We start from the raw sequence: 19,625 nt of genomic DNA on the forward strand, positions 1-19,625 counted from the left end.
TATTGACAACTTGCATATGCCTGTTACTGGACGTATGATTTTTCATACTTCCCTGGTTAAGAATTACACGTTTTTCATTATATTTCAAAACATTTTCAGAGAATCTAGTGTAACTCATATTTCAAGAAATGTGGACATAATTAAATTTTACTTGAAAATATTACTTAATTTAGGTGACAACAACAGATTAATTGAACAACTACTGTATATCTTTCTTAGTTATTTTATTGAACAATAATCATAAAAAAACTAAATTATCAATATTCAACGAGTATTTGACACTACCGCCTCTGTGGTGTAGTGGTTAGCGTGATTAGCTGCCACCCCTGGAGGCCCGGGTTCGATTCCCGGCTCTGCCACGAAATCTGAAAAGTGGTACGAGGGCTGGAACGGGGTCCACTCAGCCTCGGGAGGTCAACTGAGTAGAGGTGGGTTCGATTCCCACCTCAGCCATCCTGGAAGTGGTTTTCCGTGGTTTCCCACTTCTCCTCCAGGCGAATGCCGGGATGGTACCTAACTTAAGGCCACGGCCGCTTCCTTCCCTCTTCCTTGCCTTCCAATCTTCCCATCCCTCCACAAGGCCCCTGTTCAGCATAGCAGGTGAGGCCGCCTGGGCGAGGTGCTGGTCATACTCCCCAGTTGTATCCCCCGACCAAGAGCCTGAAGCTCCAGGACACTGCCCTTGGGGCGGTAGAGGTGGGATCCCTCGCTAAGTCCGAGGGAAAAACCGAACCTGGAGGGTAAACAGATGATGATGATGATGATGATTTGACACTAAATTCTGACTAGTACACGGTTTATTTACTGCTCGCTGGAGGGCAATAACATTCAGTTTTACTGTATTTTTGTCGTCATTGAGCAGCTTGGCATATGATATTTTCAATCTTAGGTCCAAATATTTCAATTTCATAAAAAAAATCCGACTTACGAGGTTTTTATGGCGTTAAACGCCTAGAAAAGTAAATAAACCTACACTGCCTAAAATGCTTAATTTGTAGGTAGGAATCTGCTCTATTCATACATGCCTGATTTTCACCCCAAAAACCATATTCATTTTAATGAATCAATCCTGTACTTCTTAACAGCCAGGCTATTTGGCCCAGTGGTCAGAGTAATGACCTCCGGTTCAGTAGGCTTCGAGTTCAATTTCGGGCCTGGTCGGGGATTTTATCCGCGTCTGATTAATTCCTCTGGCTCGGGGACTGGATGTTTGTGTTTGTCACAGTTTACTTTCCTTCACTAACACACAGCAAACCGCACTGCCAATCACTTCAGAAACATACAGTAATGACTATGGTAGTCATCCGACCGTAAAGCAGGGTCATGTCTACTTGCGTGACACAGTTCACACCAGCGACTCCACTAAGATGTGGGCAAAGCTGTAAAATAAATAATACTGAAACTTGTAATACCTCGATTCGACAGGTACACAAACTACTGATTTTTTTCCATCCCTATTTCTTCTCCGCAGTAGCCTCCGTACAGCGAAGCAAGGATGAAGAGCAGGGGACACTAAGGTAGATAGCGCTGTGATGTCCGTGACAGAATTTTTACTAAGTGCCAGCAAGAGCATTCCACGACATAGCTCTCCTTGCAATCAGAAATTGCCGCCATTTGGTTTGAAAGATGCTACCAGGATGCACGATACACTTTGTCATTGCCCTCCGAATTGATAATTAGTAATTTTATGTTTTTTTTACAATTGGCTTTACGAAGCACAAACACAGATAGGTCTTATGGCGACGATGGGACAGGAAAGGGTTAGGAGTTGGAAGGAAGCCGCCGTGGCCTTAATAAAGGCACAGGCCCAGCATTTTCCTGGTGTGAAAAAAGGAAAACCACGGAAAACCATCTTCAGGGCACACTATCTCCCGAATGCAAGTTGTTGTTGTTGTTGTTGTTGGTGGTGGTGGTGGTGGTGGTGGTGGTGGTGGTGGGATGGTTGGTTCACAATGGCTCCCTACACTGAGTGCGAGAAGATGTATGTGATGCCCTGGAGTATGTTCTACGAGGATAAGATTAGGAGGGCAGTGGTCAGGTGCGCTCGGGAAAGCTCTGTTCCCACATGTTCTTAGATTTGAAATGGGAAAGACATTGGCCAAAAGTACGGTCCAAGTTCACTCTACTCCCGAATACAATTAACGTGATCGACCAGTAGCTAAAGTTTCATCTAAAGGAATCAAGGTCACCCCTGACCTGCACACCACCTAGCTCCCGGCTCCTCCAAGGTTGTCTAATTCGAGCGACTCGGCGAAGATCAATTAGTTAATTGTGTCAACTAAATCTATGAGACTATTTAATCGATCTCAACGCTCACGTTGCCTTTAATTTGATAATTGACGGCTATGTCGCTCTTACAGACCTGCTTCCCGTCACTTGGACGTGTCTAGCATTGCATTTTCCAGAAGAAATAGTTCCCACGGAACCAACCGACAAAATTCATAGCTCGGAATTATATATTAAATGTGTTCGTTTCATCTTGAGTTATCGAGGGCGAACGGTTTACGTAATGTTAGCGGTGTGAAGGTGGACGACCAAACTCCCTACGCGAAGTGTAAAGAAACCGAAGAACGTATCTGGTGGCACAGGGTGATAGCTAAATAACATCCTCCTAGTGAGTTGGCCGTGTGGTTAAGGCCGCGTAGCAGTGAGCTTGCATTCGGGAGATAGTGGGTTCGAACCCCACTGTGGGCAGCCCTGAAGATGGTTTTCCGTGGTTTCCCATTTTCACACAAAGTGAATGTTTGGGCTGTAACTTAATTAATGCCACGGTCACTTCCTTCCCACTTCTAGCCCCTTAATATCCCATCGTCCATGTATCGGAGCGACCTAACACAAATGTTAAAAAAGAAAACTGCTCGCTGATATCTCACCAGTTTCCCATGCACGTGGAATGTTTGTAATTAACAGCAGCATTCCAACGGTCCCTGGAGGTCCTTCAGCCCGGGAGCTGGGCGGTATGCAGGTAAACAACGGTCACTTAAATCTGAAATCTTACTGATATATCTTAAGAATATCTCAATAAAAGTAAGAACTATCAGTAGGTTTTAATAAATCAGGCAAAGTGAACATGGTAACCTGTCCATGAGCAGCTGATATTTCAAAATATTTGTGATGATTTTCGGTAGTCAAGACACATTTCTATATGTTAAAAGTCTCCTCCAAATTAAAATTCGCTATGTTCATGTTGTTGTTTGACTCATTGCTCCATAGACTGGTTCGATGCAGCTCTCTATACCACTCTATCCTGTGTTAATCTTTTCATTTGTACGTAACTACTGCATCCTATAGCTTCTCTAATCTGCTTGTCATATTCATAACTTGGTCTACCCCTACCAGTCTTACCACCTACACTTCCCTGAAAAACCAACTGAACAAGTCCTGGGTGTCTTAAGATGTGCCTTATTACTCTCTCTCTTCTTCTCGTCAAATCTAGCCAAATAGATCTCCTCTCACCAGTTCGATTCAGTATCGCTTCATTCGTGATTCGATCTATCCATTTCACCTTCGGAAGTCTTCTGTAACACCACATTTCAAAAGCTTCTATTCTCTTTCTTTCTGTGATAGTTATCGCCCATGTTTCACTTCCATGCAATGCCACGCTCCATACGTAAATCTTCAAAAACATCTTTCTAATTCTTATATCAATGTTCGAAACGAGTAAATTTCTCTTCTTAAGAAAAGCTTTCTTTGCTTGTGCTAGTCTTCATTTTATGTCCTCCTTACTTTGGCCATCGTTAGTCATTTTCACCTTGTACTCCTTCCTCAAGACATCGTTATGTTTACTGTTCAACTAATTCTGTAACGAACAGTACAACTGGGTCTGGGTTGAGAAATCTCGACTGACCCGCCACACGCGTGAGAAATGCCCGCCGCTGTGGTTTCTAGGGCTTAGCATGGTCGTTCCTTGCCCGTTATTGTTCGTTGGTTGTTGTTGCTTCATACAAAGACTGGAACGTTTTGGTCAACAGTTCTATTTACTCAGTATACGTAAAGTTTTATCTGATAACAAAGCAAATGATCCTGTAGTTTTACGTGATTGTTGATACTTTCTCCTCTGTGAAGACATCCAAACAGCGAGGAGAATATCTTAAATTTAAAAAATCCTACATGCTTTGGCCAGGTTTCAAACTGCGATCACCTTGGTGTGGATATCGCTCAATTTTTTTTTTTTTTTTTTTTTTTTGCTAGGGGCTTTACGTCGCACCGACACAGATAGGTCTTATGGCGACGATGGGATAGGAAAAACCTAGGAGTTGGAAGGAAGCGGCCGTGGCCTTAATTAAGGTACAGCCCCAGCATTTGCCTGGTGTGAAAATGGGGAACCACGGAAAACCATTTTCAGGGCTGCCGATAGTGGGATTCGAACCTACTATCTCCCGGATGCAAGCTCACAGCCGCACGCCTCTACGCGCACGGCCAACTCGCCCGGTCGCTCAAATTTAATCCCCCCTAGCGTTTGATGTAACGAGCTGGTGTCGGTACTCCAACAACTTAAAACAGTTTATCAGCAAAATCCTGAAAATAATTTTATACTGTAGTTATTGAATCAAGAACATCTGGAATCATATCTGTATTTATACTTACTAATTGAATAAATGTTTGTAACTTTTCTCTTTCTTTTCGTTCAGATTTTTATGATGTGTAGGCACATTTTCAGTTCATCTCTCTCTTCAGTATTTTTTAAGGATTAAAACAGAGAAGTAGTCTGACTTTATCTAGACTATAGCTTATTTTCAGTAATGTGGAGCGTGTTAAAAGAATGTAACTCGCAGGAGCGAACCCACGCCAGGAAGGAGGTGGGGGAACGTTAGAGGGACTGGAACCACCCATGAAATTTTTGCAAAAGAAAATAAACAGAAACTAACAATAAACAAGTGAAAGTCGACTCAATGGTTTGGCTCTTTTAAACATTCACGGAGGCATGATTGTAAAACCAACAGATCTCTTGAATCTATTTTCTCATCATCGTTAGTCGTTATGCTCATTACTGAGCGTCATGACCTCATAATTTCCATGTTGCAACCTTTACAAGATGTCTCCATCCCGAGCGGTTTTCACATTTCTTTAATATGATCTGAAGTGGTAGACCAGTGATCTTCTTCGCTTGATCTATCCATCTACTTGGTATACTGTCTTCGATTTTGCCTTGTAAAATGATATTTCCAAGTTCTCTCCGTCTCGTCTGAAAATGTGGCCAAGGAACTGGAGGTAACACTCACTCACACGGGAAGAAAGACGTTTCAGGTTGTGATCTGAACATACCATTCGCTGCAAAACTGTTGATCTTGATCGTATTATTTTTTTTCTGTATTTTAATGTAATATTTTGTAGTGTGCTGCCATCTGAATATCAATATAATTGACATGTATCAGTGTCCTAATAATGACACTCACGCATGCGCGCACCACACACGCACAAGCACCTTACCATCATTATGTAACTACTGTATAATCCCTCTCCCCTCCCCCTATCGGTCGATCCTGGCTACGCTACTGGTAACTCGGTTCTCACCGAAGAGCTCGTAATTCGAATCTCAGCCAAAGCGTATGAGATTTTGAAAATGAGAAATCAAGTAGCTGTCGTTATGGTTCTATGTAAACCTGGAGGTCCTGTTGTTATGATCACAGACCAACAGTCATCTAAAACTACAAAAAACGCATGATTACTACTCCTTCTTACCCCCACCCCTGGAGCACCCTAAACAATCGCTGGAGAAAGAACGATAAAATTAAACGGTGTCTGACTTTTCTTATCTAGCGCTTAAAACTATATGTAAATTAGAACCTGATTTGATAACACTTTTTTGTTTGAATGGTAGTAGAAAATAACTTCGTCGCTTAAGGGCATAATCATTTATGTACAACGGAGTAAAATATCGAGAGAGTCTCGTGAATATCATGTTGACCTTCGATGAGATTTTTTACAGTTCAATTTAAGAGTTTATAGAATAATTGTAAACTCCAACGTCTCCATAACATGACGTAATATGGAGGGTGGTTGGTAAACAAGGAGCACGCTGCGAGGGTCTGGCTGCCCTGGAGACATAATTGACTCTTATTGGTTGTGTCTGAGCGAGGCAAGGTCGCGCGGGATAGTGTAATTCACTTTACTCGCAGCGTCTTTTGTCTACTCCCACCTCCATGCATAGGCGATGAGAACGTCCTCTGACTTCTACAGAGCTCTTCTGCACTGCACCTTGTGTTAGCAGACTGGCACTCTTCCCTTGACCTCACACTTCGCCCACAGTTAAGTGCAATAATTATAATGCTTACAATTACTATTCTACACTAATAATGTAGAGAGAAAGTTCGAGAGTTCGTTTATAAACGGAGAATAATCTCGGGAACTACTTAAGCGATTTCAGTAATCATTTCACCGTTAGAAGTGTATTTATTGCAAACTGTTATAGGCTATGTAGGCTGCAGAGTGTCTGGGAGTTAAGTACAAATAACCTTAAGGAAGGTAGTAATGAATTTACACAGTTTTTAAAATATGATTTTCTTAAATTTAGCAAATGGTTAGTCCGAAAAAAAAAGAGCTTGAAGTATTGTGCGATGTTTATGATATAGGTAGTAGCTTCGTTTGCCCCTCGACTTATACCACCCGCCGTACCATGCTTAAGGGAGTGTGCATGTGTAATGTTTTAAGAAGCATTTCTAACTACACCACTGCACTACAGCTGTACACATCACTTCACTGAGGCTTCAGGGCGTATTCTGCATGCGTAATGTGTGAGAAGCTATTCTAAGTACATCACTGCACTGTAGCTGTACACATCACTTCACTGAGGCTTCAGGGCGTATTCTGCATGCGTAATGTATAAGAAGCTATACTAAGTACATCACTGCACTGTACACATCACTTCACTGAGGCTTCAGGGCGTATTCTGCATGCGTAATGTGTAAGAAGCTATTCTAAGTACATCACTGCACTGTAGCTGTACACATCACTTCACTGAGGCTTCAGGGCGTATTCTGCATGCGTAATGTGTGAGAAGCTATTCTAAGTACATCACTGCACTGTAGCTGTACACATCACTTCACTGAGGCTTCAGGGCGTATTCTGCATGCGTAATGTATAAGAAGCTATACTAAGTACATCACTGCACTGTACACATCACTTCACTGAGGCTTCAGGGCGTATTCTGCATGCGTAATGTGTAAGAAGCTATTCTAAGTACATCACTGCACTGTAGCTGTACACATCACTTCACTGAGGCTTCAGGGCGTATTCTGCATGCGTAATGTGTAAGAAGCTATTCTAAGTACATCACTGCACTGTACACATCACTTCACTGAGGCTTCAGGGCGTATTCTGCATGCGTAATGTATAAGAAGCTATACTAAGTACATCACTGCACTGTACACATCACTTCACTGAGGCTTCAGGGCGTATTCTGCATGCGTAATGTATAAGAAGCTATACTAAGTACATCACTGCACTGTAGCTGTACACATCACTTCACTGAGGCTTCAGGGCGTATTCTGCATGCGTAATGTATAAGAAGCTATACTAAGTACATCACTGCACTGTACACATCACTTCACTGAGGCTTCAGGGCGTATTCTGCATGCGTAATGTATAAGAAGCTATACTAAGTACATCACTGCACTGTACACATCACTTCACTGAGGCTTCAGGGCGTATTCTGCATGCGTAATGTATAAGAAGCTATTCTAAGTACATCACTGCACTGTACCTGTACACATCACTTCACTGAGGCTTCAGGGCGTATTCTGCATGCGTAATGTATAAGAAGCTATACTAAGTACATCACTGCACTGTACGCACCACATTACTGCGGCTTCAGGACGTATTCTGCATGCGTAATCTGTCAGAAGCTATTCTAAGTACATCACTGCACTGCAGCTTCAGGTAGTATGAATGCATAAGTTCTATAAAAACATTATAGTACAAAAAGCGAACTTTTCCACACTTTAAAATATTCGTGAGTTTCACAAATAGGAAAAGTCCTCTCAGTTTTAATTACTGCGTTGATAGGGTGAAAGTTCCTTATGGGGATCACTGTAAGTACCTGGGTGATAATATAAGAAGAGATCTTCATTGGGATAATCACATAAATGGGATTGTAAATCAAGGGTAGATACCTCTGCAGATGGTTATGATGGTGTTTAGGGGTTGTAGTAAGAATGTATAGGAGAGGGCATATGTCTCTGGTAAGACCCCAAATAGAGTATGGTTCCAGCGTATAGGACCCTCACCAGGATTACTTGATTCAAGAACTGGAAAAGCAGCTCGATTTGTTCTGGGTGATTTCCGACAAAAGAGTAGCGTTACAAAAATGTTGCACAGTTTGGGCTGGGAAGACTTGGGAGAAAGGAGACGAGCTGCTCGACTAAGTGGTATGTTCCGAGCTGTCAGTGGAGAGATGGCGTGGAATGACATTAGTAGACAAAAAAAGTTTTAGTAGTGTCTTTAAAAGTAGGAAATATTACAATATGAAGATCAAGTTGGAATTCAAGAGGAAATATTGGGGCAAATATTAATTTATATGAAGGGGAATTAGGGATTGGAATAACTTACCAAGGGAGATGTTCAATAAATTTCCAATTTCTTTGAAATCATTCAGGAAAAGGCTAGGAAGACAACAGATAGGTAATCTGCCACCTGGGCAACTGCTCTAGATGGAGATCACTAGTGATTGATTGATAAAATATTGTAGTGTATGTCAGCAAATATGTCGTTCATCGTTAAGTAATACCTGAGCTATAAATGTCAAATTTTCAACATTTTTTAATCAATGAAATAGGACATTATTTTGACGTCCTATATATATATACACCAATAACCAGTAGAAGAAAATGTACTTATCTCCCAAACATTCTGTATACGTACCTTCTCAGAGGATCAGGTGGTTTGTAAAATATATTGTAACAAATTTCCCTGTCGAAAAATCAAATAATCATAAATATGTCTTTCAGTAAAATGTGTGTCGCGATGTTACCTAGCAACTATGCAGGCTGTGATGTGAAGTATTCATGGATAGCCATGACGTACTGAACATCGGCCTGTACAGCTCTCAAGGTACTGTTACTAGCTAACGTCACGTCACATAATATGTTACATGACACTATTTCGTTACACAAATTTTCGAATGACCTCCAGCTAGAGAAAAATTCGGAAGAATTGTCCGGCCGGGACCCTCGAAAGTGAATACGCTGTTTGAACTGTCAGTCCTATCAAGAAATGAATTTCAGCATGTAATACAAAAGTTCTTATACATTTTCTTTCTAAACGTAGCATATTTCCGGTGAAAAATATTTTTCCGTGTTATGGCGGATGTTTTATCCGATAAAAGACAAATTAACGGGTAATTTATATGTCGCATCAAAAGAAAGTGCCTTCCCGAAAAAATACCAATTTTCCTCGTAACTCTAACAGTTTGTCACTTTGTCGTCTTTCTCCTTAGTCCTTAGCTCCTGATCAACCTCTCTGCAACTTTTCATTATCTCTCCTTAGTCCTTAGCCTCTGGTCAACCTCTCTGTCATGTTTCATTATCTCTCCTTAGTCCTCAGCCCCTGATCAACCTCTCTGCAACTATTCATTGTCTCTCCTTAGTCCTTAACCTCTGGTTAACCTCTCTGCAACGTTTCATTATCTCTTCTTAGTCCTTAGTCTCTGGTTAACCTCTCTGCAACTTTTCATTATCTCTCCTTAGTCCTTAGCCTCTGGTTAACCTCTCTGCAACGTTTCATTTTCTCTCCTTAGTCCTTAGCCTCTGGTCAACCTCTCTGTCATGTTTCGTTATCTCTCCTTAGTCCTTAGCCTCTGGTCAACCTCTCTGCAACGTTTCATTATCTCTCCTTAGTCCTTAGCCTCTGGTTAACCTCTCTGCCATGCTTCATTATCTCTCCTTAGTTTTTAGCCTCTGGTCAACCTCTCTGCCATGCTTCATTATCTCTCCTTAGTCCTTAGCCTCTGGTTAACCTCTCTCTCACGTTTTATTATCCCTCCTTAGTCCTTAGGATCTGGTTAACATCTCTGCCATGTTTCATTATCTATCCTTAGTCTTTACCCTCTGGTTAACCTCTCTGTCATGTTTCATTATCTCTCCTTAGTTCTTAGCCTCTGGTTAACCTCTCTGTCATGTTTCATTATCTCTCCTTAGTCCTTAGCCTTTGGTTAACCTCTCTCTTACGTTTTATTATCCCTCCTTAGTCCTTAGCATCTGGTTAACATCTCTGCCATGTTTCATTATCTCTCCTTATTCCATAGCCTCTGGTTAACCTCTCTGTCACGTTTCATTATCTCTCCTTAGTCCTTAGCCTCTAGTTATCCTCTCTGTCACGTTTCATTATCTCTCCTTAGTCCTTAGCTTCTGGTTAACCTCTCTGTCATGTTTCATTATCTCTCCTTCGTCCTGAGCCTCTGGTCAACCACTCTGTCATGTTTCATTATCTCTCCTTAGTCCTTAGCTTCTGGTTAACATCTCTGTCATGTTTCATTATCTCTCCTTAGTCCTTAGCCTCTGGTTAACCTCTCTCTCACGTTTTATTATCCCTCCTTAGTCCTTAGCATCTGGTTAACATCTCTTCGATGTTTCATTCTCTCTCCTTAGTCCATAGCCTGTGGTTAACCTCTCTGTCACGTTTCATTATCTCTCCTTAGTCCTTAGCCTCTGGTTATCCTCTCTCTCACGTTTCATTATCCCTCCTTAGTCCTTAGCCTCTTGTTAACCCCTCTCTCAAGTTTCATTATCTCTCCTTAGTCCTTAGCCTCTGGTTATCCTCTCTCTCTCGTTTCATTATCCCTCCTTAGTCCTTAGCCTCTGGTTAACCTCTCTCTCAAGTTTCATTATCCCTCCTCAGCCTTTACATCAATTATCGTGTCATTTTCCAAAGCAACGGAACACTATGCGCGCTTCTGACAGATTAGGTCCCAAAAGTACATTTCCTTCAGTTATCTCCACATTTTCTTACATTTTTCGCCGCCTTCATTCATACAGTAAAAAAAAAATATATAACGAATGTCAGATTTTCACCACTGAAAAATCTGTCTGTGTGTTAGGTCATCAGCCCAGAGGCTGGTTGGATCCTCAAATAGCACCACCAAAGGTTATGCGGTTATAAGGAAACCGAAAAAACCAATGGCAGCACCACAATGAGGCGTACTAGGCAAGACGAGGAGTGAGGTAATTTGGCATTGCTTTCCTCACTGGGTCAGAAAGTGCTATTGCAGCACGACTGACCCTATGAGCAACACCTTTCATAACACTCAGATGCACTAGTCGTGCTCTGAATGTCATTACTCAGTACCACCCATACCCCAGTAGCTTCCATATTGTCACAGCCATGGATGAGACTGGGACTTCGGTGAAAGCTACACTTTACTCTGGCCTGTGCCAAGAGATGGATACAAAAGTACTATATCCACAAAGAAATGGCAGCAGGTAAACTGAAGAATATCAATAACAATTTTCATCTTAATCCGTCCAGTCGTACCACGAGCCTTCCGGGCCGTATGATCGAAATGCTCCTCTGACAGGTAAACGCGCTATTATGTGGCAAACTACTAAAGTTACGAAGAAAATGCACATGAACGTTTCGGGTTAATGTTTAATCTCGCATGCAGTCTCTGTTTTTGATACGAGTAATATTTTATTTGTTATTGTTTTATCTGGTAAAACATGCGCCAGAAGATAGAAACACAGGTATCTCGTCCTGGAAAACTACTGGAGGTGGGAAGAAAATACGCTTGTACTTTCTTGTAGAAAATTGAATTCTAAGTTGACATGATGAGCTCCGTTTCTTAACAGGACTAACAGTTCCCGGCCTCACAATTTTTCGGACTTCGGACTTCGGACTTAAAATTTCCTACTCCCCTGAAGAGCTGACATAATTATACATAGCCTTTAATGATCTGGAAGAAATACGGTTACTCATGGTGAAGGAGTTACTGAAATCGGTTGACTAGTTTCCGAAAGTACCCTCCACATACAAACTCTCGAATTTTCTCTCTTTATAATATTCGCCTAAATGAACATAATAGTAATATCCTATAACAAGAATAAAACAAGGAAAGGAATCGGCCTGTGTTTTGCGGTCTGCTGCGCTCCAGATAACAAGTATTGTCGTAAATACATCAGCGATGCTGTTTAGCCGCTAGAACAAACGCGTTCTCGGGTCATAAGATGCGATTATCAAATGTTCCTCAGGAAGTCGGCTGGGAACCACCGTAATAAAACATTAATTGCTTCACAGAACCATAAGTCTATGTCTAGAGATAAAGATGCAACAAGGAAATTTCTTGAGGCGAACTGTGATGGGAAACCTGAGGTCAGCTGGTTACGAGTGGAGAGATGAACTAGGATGTCTCAGCGATCGTGAATATGTTTATGACGAGGTAGTGAACAGCTTCAGCATAACGCTAGCGATGATAAGATGGTAGTTAAGAGAGTTCTTTTGAAGCCAGCGGCCTGTTCCGAAATTAACGTTGTTTATGTCGGCAATCTCCTATTTTTACTGGGTGTGATGATCTCGTTATTGTGATATTCGTTCTAATGTACATTACCAGTGGACTTCGGATTTTAGGCTAAATTCCCATTCTGACTTGACAACGTTTCACTAGGCAGGGCTGTATGATCATATTAATCGTTTTCATTTTTCGCACAAAAAGGATGAGGCTGGTGACTTACAGGGTTACGTTCTGTCTATGGTCAAGAGATGCGTAGTGGTTTGAGGAGAGGTGATGGATGAAAGAGGATATTCCTTTACGCACGTAGAGTCGATTTTACGTCCAAAAATCAGGCATTTTATCACTAACGCAACTCAGTAGTCTTCGGAGAACCCTAAAAAGTGAACGCGCTGACCGATTCTGGCCTCATTTTACTCACAAATAGACAGCCTAACAAATGAAGAATCCACTGCAAAAAGGGGGAATGCCAACATTTTGCAGAAAATGAGTTAAAAGTCCAGTTTAATACATCAATAGGAGTAGAATGCCATACATTATCACCCACTGAAAAAGGAATGATAGTTAATACCTACACCGTGTTACAGAGTAGGCGTACAACACAAACAGGAAGCGGGATAGTCTCTGATGTACACTGGCATCCCTCCGTCACGTAACAATGTGCTCATTTGTTTTTACTGCGTAAAACATTATTACTGGTGCGTGAGTTACCACGATACACGTTTCTATCGTTGCAATGTAACATATGAGCTAGTTTTGTTTAAAAGTGTTACGATCTACAGGTAATAATGGCGTATGACTTTTAGTGCCGGGAGTGTCCGAGGACAAGTTCGGCTCGCCAGATGCAGGTCTTTTGATTTGACTCCCGTAGGCGACCTGCACGTCGTGATGAGGATGAAATGTTGATGGAGACAACACATACACCCAGCCCCCCGTGCCAGCGAAATTAACCAATTAAGGTTAAAATTCCCGACCCTGCCGGGAATCGAACCCGGGACCCCTGTGGCCAAAGGCCAGCACGCTAACCACTTAGCCATGGAGCCGGACGATCTGAAGTTACAATGGCATCTTCGGAAACCAATGAAGAGCTCTCGAATATGAAATAATTGAACTCAGGTGCAAATAAATGCAAACGTTACACTAAAAGCACTAATGTGATGAAAAACGTAAGTTTCAGATTTGCTGCGTATTTCATTGCAAAAGTTCAAAGATTTGTAAGGACTAAAGCAGTTTAGTGGTCCAAATGGAAGAGAATACTACAAAAATTCCCCTCACAATAAGGGCAATAAAAATTCGGTATTGAGAACTCACATAAAACTAATTGCTCTGTAAGGCTAGTGACATTTCTCTCTTGTAATTTTATTTTGTGTGTTTAGTAAAAAATATATATACTGCATTTAATGTCTTTCCCACTACCTATTCAGCGACTTTTTATTACATTGCCATTGTTAATATACATTAAATTTATGCACCTCCAGCTTCGTCATTATGTTTACAATGTATTTACCTTTCCATATTTAATTCACAGTCAGTACATATGACATAGCCTCCACAATCATCGTCACGTTACTGTCTGCTGAGTATTTGTTGGTTAATCTTTCGATTCTTGTTTACAGTTCAGAATACCTCGTCCCTTGTAGTTAAGTTTGTATCTTGCTATTGCAAAACTTGCCCACTCCACTTCATTTTTAAGGGCTTCGATAAGGTCCTTTACTCTTGAATGAGAGTAGTTGCGTTAAATCTACCTTGTCATCCCTCTATCCAGTTTATGGTGCGATGCCTTCACTTGAAGTATTTTCATTCAGAAGAAATATAGCAAAGCATGAATGCCATTGACTAAAACGTTATACATTGCAATTTTGTGCTAGGAGAATCGATCCCATCTTATGGGCGATACACCAATAACCTAAAACCGTTGTTTTGCGTAGTTATTTTAAATGTAAGAACGCAACTTGATGCACTGAACTACAGCGGTCTGTGAGTTTAGTTGAGAAGTCTGAGTAAAGTGGGTTGATTAACACAGTTATTACAACGCCAGGTTCACCAATGCTTGTATTGAAGTCTCCAAGGTATGCCATCTTAAGAATAAACACCTTTCCAAATTGTTTCTCTTTTAAAAGTAACAATCTTCCACTCTCTTCTCATTCCATGACCTCCTCACCCAGTTCTTGAAGGTGAATTTTATTGCAATATTTATGGCGTAGCCATTGTAGGAGTATGCAGTTGCTTCTTGGCAATGTAGCTTGAGTCTAATTTGATTTCGATATGCGATTTGTTTCAAGTTTTGCAGGATAGGAAGCCTTCACCATACTACCAAGTTGAAGACTTCAGGACGTCCTTGCCCGTGGGGAAAGAGATTCTTGTATAAGAAGTGAATCTTTAGTTACCGAGAGAATGCGCTGAGTAGAAAGGATGTCAAGGGGAAACAAAATTCCGACTGAATCTTACTGGCCACATAAAGAATATTAATGCTCCCGGGACAAATTATCTTCACACTTCATTACAGTCCACACTCGGGGAATGGGGGTCAAAGCTGCGAACAAACACATACATTCTCGTTGGCAAGCGAGTTTTAACTCTCAGTAATAGAATATAGAATACATATGGAGCTATGTGGAGAGATAAGCCGGTACGGTGGTGACCCCTGATATCAGCCCAGTGTCCTCGAACTCCACGAGGAGTACGCATGGGGCCGCAAGTTACTGGTCTCTCTCTTCGAGTACGAAGGTACAACTCACAATTTCCATATCCAACCATTACCATCATAGCCGGCTGTATGGTCCACTGTTCCCATCCCGTCCTAAAATCTCTAGAGCACCATGCCGTTCTCGTTGGAATATATAGAACAATAAACCTCGCTTCTTAGATTTTCGCGTTTGAAGCTGATACAGTTGTCCGTGGTTTTCGGGCAGTTGTGCCGCATCCTCGGTTGGTAAGGGTGACCGACATTTTTTCATAGTTACAGTAGGTATTAAGGTCAGCCTTGATAGAAGCCTACCGATATTGTAATGATAGCAAAACGTTGGTCACTCGCCAACTCAGAAGCCCGAAAACGATGGACAACAGCTAAGTACAATAAAACATGCAATGTTATGTACAGTATAAGGGGAAGTCAAATTAAAACGAGTGACATGCCAAAAAGTATAGAACATTTCGTACCTCAAAAGTACTCGTAATCACCAGAACCCACTGGGTAACAACACGATCTATCTCAATCTTGGGCTGACGACGGAACCACAACTGTAGCACTCACACACGTCGTCGTCCAATAAAAACCGATGTCCACGAATGTATTTCTTCAACTCGAACATGGGGTCACAATTAATGCACAGCGTTATGAAGTCACGTTGCAAAAACTGAGGTGGGCCATAAAGTCAAAACGCCCAGCCATGCTTTCAAGCGGTATTGTTTATGACAGTCCGCCTCTGTGGTGTAGTGGTTAGCGTGATTAGCTGCCACCCCCGGAGGTCCGGGTTCGATTCCCGGCTCTGCCACGAAATTTGAAAAGTGGTACGAGGGCTGGAATGGGGTCCACTCAGCCTCGGGAGGTCAACTGAGTAGAGGTGGGTTCGATTCCTACCTCAGCCATCCTGGAAGTGGTTTTCCGTGGTTTCCTACTTCTCCTCCAGGCAAATGCCGGGATGGTACCTCACTTAAGGCCACGGCCACTTCCTTCCCTCTTCCTTGCCTGTCCCATCCAATCTCCCCATCCCTCTACAAGGCCCCTGTTCAACATAGCAGGTGAGGCCGCCTGGGCGAGGTACTTGCCATTCTCCCCAGTTGTATCCCCCAACCCAAAGTCTGAAGCTCCAGGACACTGCCCTTGAGGCGGTAGAGGTGGGATCCCTCGCTGAGTCCGAGGGAAAAGCCAACCCTGGAGGGTAAACAGATTAAGGTAAGATAAGATTGTTCATGACAACGTCCACCTACACACAGCCAACTCTGTGAGGAATACTGTTCAACAACCTCCCTACGGTCCACAACGACGTGTATGACTGTAAGAGTAGGGCCTATTCTTGTGGGACCTACAGTTGCGAACGGAATCCAGACTAGAAGGAAGTGACCTTATATAAGAAATGAAACACACGTTGGCTAGGACCCGAGTCGCGGCCGCCTTGTTGATAGTCCAATGACGATGGCTCTCATTTATCACGTCCCGGCATATAAGGAATCCCCGGTTTATACATAAGCTGGTGTCCGGCTCCATGGCTACATGGTTAGCGGACTGGCATTTGGTCACAGGAGTCCCGGGTTCGATTCCCGGCAGGATCGGGAATTTTAACCATAACTGGTTAATTTTGCTGACACGGGGGCTGGGTGTATGTGCCGTCTTCATCATCATTTCAACCTCATCACGACGCGCAGGTCGCCTACGGGAATCAAATCTAAAGACCTGCATCTGGCGAGCCGAACTTGTCCTCGGACACTCCCGGCACTAAAAGCCATACGCAATTTCAATTTCATACATAAGATGGTCATTTGTTCCTTTATTAGAAATATGTTATGACAATAATTTTAATTTTACATCCCACTAACTATTTTTACTGTTTCCTGAGACGCCGATGTGACAGAATTTTGTCCCTCACGAGTTCTTTAATCTATTGGTAAATTTGTTGATGCCAGTCTGACGTGTTTGAGCACCTTCAGCGATGCCAACAGTGGGTTTCGAACCCACTATCTCCCGAATACAACCTCACGGCTGAGCGCCCCTAACTGCACGACCAACTCGCTCGGTAAAAATCGGCGTCCTAATCCGTCTTTGTACAGTTCTTGACTTCGCAACTAGGAGCGCTAAAGTCAAGATTGACACATAAATATCTCAGGTGGTGATTGGTGGTGATTATTGTTTTAAGAGGAAGTACAACTAGGCAACCATACTCTATATAACACTAATCAGAGGGAAAAAAATTGAAGAGATCCGATGCTTCGAAAAATGAAGGTATCGGCCAAAGGAAGACAAGAGCGACGAAGGGCGTGAAAATGAAGGACTCCCTAGGGCTCCATACGTAATACTGTCGGGGCCGGAAAAGAACAAGAGTTGGCCAAGGGAGGTCGGATAGGATAGATGGAAGTGAGGAGCCTGGCACAAGTAAGTGGAAGCAATGCCAGGAATAAGCTAAGGTCCCCGTGGTCGCCAACTCACGCTCCAAAGTTCAGAGTCCTTGGGGCCCCTATTAGTTGCCTCTTGCGACAGGCAGGGGATACCGAGGGTGTTATTCTACCGCCGCCACCCACAGCGGGATAATTCGTCATAGAGACTAACTGCATAAGGAATGGCGCTTATACATCAGTCACTTTCCTATTATCATAACCAAGTTCAAGACTGAGACGGGCCAGTGAAAGTAATATACTAGAAAAGGGGTTGCGGTAAAGGTGTACTTACTTCACCCGAAAGGGGTCGACAAATTTAAGAAACGAGATTTGCTCTTGTGGAGAGGCTCATGGTCCCGATGTTCACTCAGTCTATACTGAAAATGACTACGAGGTTAATTCCTGGGCAGCAAAGCTTAGTATTGAGGTTACGGATAGTGGAGGCCCTCACCCCCACTCCTCCAAAGATCTTCACGGTCTGTTCGGAGATAGACGTAATACGCAGTAGCCATCGTTTGCATCTGGGCTCAGTCACATGACATTATTACAACATCAACACAACGAGAATACGAAAACTGGAAACCGAACTTGATCGCGACACATGGCTAATTTCTGTCACTCTCTTGAGTAGGATACCTCCTCCAACGCCTCCACTCCAGAAACTCACTTCAAGTTAATAAAGACGATGTCAAAGTTCTTTGGTGCTTTCATGAAGGAAAAACATATTACTATGTACTAAGTAACTAGCAAAATTGCTGGGTATTCTTTATCCGCATTAATAAGCTGTTTGAATGATCTAAACGGCTAATTATTTCCGAGAGTTGTTGACTGGTGCTCTGTGTAGACTAGCCATTGATTATGGAACTTGCTTATTGTCTCTTTTGACTGGCAGTAAGTCGTAAGTGAATTATGTATGCTAGAAAAATAACGCCTTTGTTACACAGAAGAGTTTCGTTTTCATTTGTCACTGAGTTTCCAAGGACTTCGCCTATTTTTATAACTGTTAAAACATGCGCCATTCATTCGGCTATGTGGTTCAAAACACTCAGAAAATATATATTGAACATCCATAGACCACCTTTCCTTCACTGCCGTAAATTCATGGCTTTCCATACCTTTATTTTCTTTTATCCATTCTTTACTTATTTGTTTATTGATGTTTTCAACGCCTCTGTGGTGTAGTGCTTAGTGTGATTAGCTGCCACCCCCGGAGGCCCGGGTTCGATTCCCGGCTCTGCCACGAAATTTGAAAAGTGGTACGAGGGCTGGAACGGGATCCACTCAGCCTCGGGAGGTCAACTGAGTACAGGTGGTTTCGATTCCCACCTCAGCCATCCTGGAAGTGGTTTTCTGTGGTTTCCCACTTCTCCAGGCAAACTCCGGGATGGTACCTAACTTAAGGCCACGGCCACTTCATTTCCCTCTTCCTTGCCTATCCCTTCCAATTTTCCCATCCCCCCGCAAAGCCCCTGTTCAGCATAGCAGGAGAGGCCGCCTGGGCGAGGTACTAGTCATCCTCCCCAGTTGTACCCCCAACCCAGAGTCTGAAGCTCCAGGACACTGTCCTTGAGGCGGTAGAGGTGAGATCCTTCGCTGAGCCCGAGGGAAAAACCGACCCTGCAGGGTAAACAGATAAAGAAGAAGAAGAAGAAGAAGAAGAAGAAGAAGATTGATTTAAAACTGTTTTGTTCCATAGGCATACGGAATTTAAGGAACAAAGAAATGAAATTTAATTATAAAATGCTAGTCTTCCAATACGGGTCTGGCTAATCCAGAAGGTCCGGTCAGTTAGGGAAAGTTTAGAAACGAGATAAACACGTTCGAACAGGCACTTCACCCTGAGCTTTATCATCAATTTAATTCGTTCGCTGACGATTGCTGATTTTATGGGTTCTTATGGGTTCGTAACCAAAGAACCACAAGCTCTGCCTCTATGCCAGCACATCAAATAAATCAAAGTCCCTTGTTGTAGAACCGCCAGTATTCCTTTATCTACGACCCATTAATGAATATTGTAGCTGTATTTCAATCTTATTCTTCTTGAACTTACCTAGCTATTTGTGGTCAACGCTACGTGTGTATTAAGCCCAGTTTTACG

The sequence above is a fragment of the Anabrus simplex genome, chromosome 1 (assembly GCF_040414725.1).
Source record: "Anabrus simplex isolate iqAnaSimp1 chromosome 1, ASM4041472v1, whole genome shotgun sequence".
NCBI classification, from domain to species: Eukaryota; Metazoa; Arthropoda; class Insecta; order Orthoptera; family Tettigoniidae; genus Anabrus; species Anabrus simplex.